This window comes from Aulonocara stuartgranti (genome assembly GCF_965226115.1).
Source record: "Aulonocara stuartgranti genome assembly, chromosome: 7".
Classification (NCBI taxonomy): Eukaryota; Metazoa; Chordata; class Actinopteri; order Cichliformes; family Cichlidae; genus Aulonocara; species Aulonocara stuartgranti.
Genome location: NC_138945.1, coordinates 37,922,083 through 37,927,328, shown reverse-complemented (window position 1 = coordinate 37,927,328; position 5,246 = coordinate 37,922,083). Strand labels below are relative to the sequence as shown.

The following is a 5,246-nucleotide window of genomic DNA, read 5'->3' as shown; positions in this document are numbered from 1 at the left end:
GCGATGGTGTTGTGTTTAGTATGTTGCTTTGTTTTTTCTTTTTTGTTTTGTCTTTTTTGCTTGTTTTCTATTCTTCTCTCAACAGGTGATCCAGGAGATTTTTATTTTTTTTCTCCCCCCCTTTCTCACTGTCCCTCTCCCCTTCTGTTTTTCCTTTCCTTCCTCTTTCTTTCTTCCTTTCCTATCCCTCACTCATGTCTGTCCCGTCTGTAACATCTGAAAATAAAATATAATAAATAATAAAAACAAAGATCGACCAAATGGACCAATACGGCAATGCCACGATGATCCATTTGGCAAAGTAAATCCATTGGGTATCCTTGTTGGTCTTCAGACAACAATTCTGATGGCTAAAGAACCAAATGGGACAGGCAGAAAAAAATAAATAAATTAGGCTTTAACTTATTTGTAAATTGTTCCATTCTGTTTGCCTGTACGTTTTACACAGCATCCTGTGTGTTTCTGATTTCAGATGGAAGGCTACAGTGTGTCCGGCTGTGGAAAGTAGAACAACTCTCTGTGTAAGTGCCCTAAAAAATTAAACACTGGACATGCCAAGATGAGATTTGTGCATATCTCACTGTGAATTATATATGTATTTTTTATGCTTTCTGTTAATGGCCATAGACTACTGATGTATTTTGTTTGTTTGTTTGTTTGTTTTTTCTTAATGCCACCTTTGGAGATAAAAGAGCTCAACGTGGGTCCTATAATTTCACAACCTGAACTTGTGTAACATTGAAAATTATGCCATCCCTCTTCCAGACCAGCAGGCAGTGGCAATGCACCAAAATGCACCAAACACAGGAAGAAGAACAACTGCTACGCTTTCATTCAGAGGTTACAACCATTCATAAGCAAGCACAAAAAAGAAGCTTCGTGTTTAAAGTGTACGTTCTCACACTCAAAAAAATGAATGAGGTGGATTGTTCAGTGTATATTAATTATTTATTTTCATTTTACTTAAAATATATGTTTTTGTTAAGTTAACATATGTTTTTCTAATCAAGTCTACGTAATTGTGTCTATTATTCAACGTACATAATACTAATGTGTTACTTGATCGCATAACATTTAAGTTAAGTCAATGAGGATCGATATACCTTGTATATCCACAAGGTGGCAGTAATGCAAAAACAGTTGTAATGAAACCGCGCAGAACAAGAAGGTTTCACGGCTTGTGCCTGCTCATGCGCAAGACTTCAAATTTAACTGAAAAAGGCTGTTTTGGCGCCAAGCTGCTGTTTCTTTGAGAGGTAAGACCACTTTTTTCTTTGACTATGTTGTGTAGTATCTATATGTCCAGCATGGTTATATTTTGCGTTTGTCTTACAAGACATGTTATATCGTTTGCGTGTGCTTGTTTTACATTAGTTTTACTGGGTCCTGGACATGCTTATTTTGTGGACTGTGTAAGAAACATTTTTATTGTTTTTTGTTTTATTAAGGGATTAGCTACAGGGGTTCATGGGGTTATTCTTTCAAGGGGTTATTTTTCCATTTGCTTTCTTGGGATTCCTTTTCTGTAATCCGAGAGTCGGAAATATCGAATAGGATAGCAAGGATAGCATAAAGTGACATTTAAAATCCAAAAAGTCAAGGGCGAAAGCCACTGTGACACCATTGTTCTGCTCTATCAGTAATCTGTATTATGTAAAAATGGTCTGTAAATACAGCATGTTTCCTAGCGGAGTTATACATATCAATGTAGTTATAAATTACAGTTTGTGAAAGTACACACTTAATTTTTTTAATAAAATTATTCAAGACATATGAGTGGACAGACAATGGAGGACGACAGACCTGGTGATAATTGCTTCTATAGAAAGTTAGCACATGGCAGTGTCAATCTCTTGCTTTTCTTCTGAGTAGTATTTTATTTAGTTGTAATTCAAACAATAATTTGCTTCTTGAAATTAAGTAATGAATTTCTTGTTTTACTTTATAAATCTCAGATCCTGCCTTTACCTGCTCCCTCCTATACTGATGTGGTGTATGTGGTACTGCTGAGCTTGTATGTGGTATGTGAACTGTTATACTTTTAAAAACAAAACTGTTTTATAAGTTAAGTTTTCTTTTGTGACCCATCCCATGCCCCTGTTATTTCGTCTCCACATCTGAACCATGGTAAAGGTTGCAGTTCAAGGGCCTGAGGCATGAAATTCTTTTCAGATCAGCTGTGATCAATATTTTTTGGAACTTGATAAATAACAATAAAAGCTGTAATGGCTCCATTAGCATTTTGTGTAAATGTTTGTGTTAAAATTATAGCTTTAATGAGGTCTTTCTACATTAGTTTTAGTTTGTATATGTGTACATATAGTATGTATATTTACAGTACAGTATGTTGTGTTTGTTGACATATTTTCAGGTGGAAGCAGAATATGTGAGGATTACTACTGCTGCACATGTTCCAAGGCTTTTTACACAACTTGACCAATACACTGACCAGCTCATAAAAGTCTTCAAGAAAAAAAGGAGGCGTTGCAGGGAAGAAAATTAGACAAACTTTGGCCCCAGCCACACAGGTGCGTTATTCTGTTGGTAGCAAAATATTATGGCTAATAAGATCATTTTCAAATTTAAACAGCTAGTGTATGGTAGCTGCACAGTGCACTTACATTTATATTAAGCAAGACAAAGTTTGGTACTCAAAACGTTGGAAAATTTAAATTACCTAAACATATGTAAAATCTGATCCCTTGATTTAGGTTAAACCAGAAGTGAATGTTTTTATGTTATGTTTTGAATGCAAAAAAGATGATGTATTAGTTTGTCTTTACCTCCATTATGGACATATATAATGTGGTGGAAACCCTTCCTAACAGGTTAACTATTCATGTCCATGTGATGATTAGTTGGTCTTGTGTACATGTCTATCTGTGCAGTGGCTATGTCATTCATTTTGCGTATAATGTGAGTTTCTGTCATCCTAAAGTATATCTGTTTTCTCTTCCTGTATCTCTGCCACTCTCTACAGAAGGAAACCATTGAAAAGGGGAGGGAGTGTGTCCTCAGGGCACTACCTTTTTACCTGAATGAAGACCCAAGCATCCTCTTCAAAGAATAATTGGTTGGTAATTTTAGTTTTGGTTTAATACAGATAAAAAACTAATTTTGAATAACTAATGTTGTTGCATGTTGTAATGTTGTTGTTGTTGTAATTTGCATGGAACCTGTTTAAATGTTTTGGGAAATCTTCTTGTATACCCAAACTATTTATATTTATCGTTGAATCTGTAGTCTGAAATAGTGGCGCACTGGGGTGCATGTTCCTAATATTGTGTTTACGTCATTAAAGGGTAGCTTTGGCCCTTTTTCTTTCTTTTTTTAAAACTGGATGCCATTTTTCTATGTTTTTGTGTCTAAGCTACAGCTGTTCAGAGGGAGCTGGAACAAATTACCCTTGCTATCTTTACCATCGAAAGAGCTGATGCCAGCACTCCTCCAGCCGATGTGGGTATAACCATCTAGTGTGTCCTGCATGACCTGGAAGACCTGGCCTCTGCATGTGCACTCTTAATGGGTGGGATATATGCACTGAATCTCAGTTAACCTCAAGACTGAAAGCTAAGAGACAATCAAAAGTATTGAGATTTAAAGGATTTAATTGAGAGATGATACTGCACCAGAAATGTTGAAGGGTGGTGTGTATATTAGCGTTCAAGGCATATTGTTATGAGGTGGAAATATGTTCATATTCAGTTTGTGTTACATTGTGTGCATTGTAAAGGTAATTGCAATACATACTAAAAATAAGGGTAAGTTAGGAGGTTGATCTGATATCCCCGTGTTGGTGTTGTTCCCAGATCATCATACTAAATGTTGTTCCAGGATCAACATTGCAAGTGACCAATCAGAATGTTGTGACGTCATACTTTTGCGACTTCGGGAAAAACCAGCGTAAAACAAAAAACTGTACTTAAGCTGCGTGAAACCGCCTCTGTCCGCCGATCAACTGACCCTAACCCTAACCCTTTAATAAACAGTAAGCAGAATTGATATTGTCCTTGCAACATTGGAATTTCATAAATGCACAAATGGCTTGGAATAGAATAACGTCACAACAATGTGATTGGTCACTTGCAATGTTGAACCTGGAACAACATTTTCATGATGGTCTGGGAACAACACCAACACGAGGATATCAGATCATCCAAGTTGGGAATGCAGGATGAATGTATATTTTGTGGACTTTTAAAGACGAACAATTGTTTCCATGTTAAAATGTTTACATCTGAAGTTTTTTGCCCAAACACTGGTAAAATAAATGTTGACAGTGGCAAGTGTTAAATGGTTACTGCTGTGCTGTTGCAAAAAAACTGAACGCTGACAAGCTGTTTTATTGTTAGACCATAATCTTGGCATGTTTTGTTAAAGTTTTATTTGGGATGGTGATGTAATTTTCTTTGATTGCTAATATCAGTGGACTATTTATTATTATTATTGTTGTTGTTGTTGTTGTTGTTGTTACATAATTTTTTTTTTTTTTTAAATTGTGGCTGTTGAGGTGGACACTTCACTTTGCATTGTTAAAGGAAAGCACTTCATTGGCATTGTGTTACTGGACTGACCCTAAGCAATCATTGCAAATAGCAACTTTGCTATCCATTTTAGACACTAAAAGAAAAAAAACACTCACAGACCTTACTAGCATCACATGTGCATAACTCAAGTGTCATCTTATCAATGTGTTATGTGATCTTCAATGCGTTTTTTTTTTTTTCTTCTATTTCTGGTAGATACAGACATTTAATTTAAAGTCTTGATGTTGCATCTGTCTACATACTGTTAATTACTAACCCTAATGAGCTGTTGTGTTTTATTTTGGACTGGGTTTACACAAATGCTCACTGAATGTGTTGGCAATAAAATAAATTTTAAAAAATAAGTTGGATGTACTTAATTCATTTGTGTGGAACCTGTTGACAAAATAGATTTATGTAAAACTAATTAATAAAGCACAAGGTGGCTGAAAATATAATATTTGAATTAATCTAACTTAAATTTAACATTTTACTGCCACAAATAAGAAATGTGTTGAAGTAACTAATCTAAACTATCTAACCTGAAAATATATCATCTATGTTCATACAACATAACTTGATTTAGTTAGTCTTAAATATGTCTTGTTAATCTTAAGTAGTTTTTTTAAATTAGATGAACTAAAGATTTTTGCTTTAAACTAACATAATTCAATTTCGTGGAACCTGTTGACAAAATAATTTTAATTAAAGTCAACGTTT

General features: G+C 34.9%; 1 long non-coding RNA gene across 5 annotated transcripts; it reads left to right on the top strand.

Annotated features, from left to right (window-relative positions):
- Nucleotides 1-905: 905 nt before the first annotated feature.
- Nucleotides 906-4,891, top strand: LOC309710218. Of its 5 annotated transcripts, none has more exons than XR_014277683.1 (5): nucleotides 906-1,256; nucleotides 1,956-2,021; nucleotides 2,372-2,528; nucleotides 2,981-3,073; nucleotides 3,371-4,891. It is a non-coding gene; the product is annotated as an uncharacterized lncRNA (long non-coding RNA). The 5 variants fall into 5 exon arrangements; XR_014277684.1 differs by having other exon boundaries at nucleotides 906-1,412; nucleotides 1,956-2,000; XR_014277685.1 differs by having other exon boundaries at nucleotides 906-1,412.
- Nucleotides 4,892-5,246: the final 355 nt, after the last annotated feature.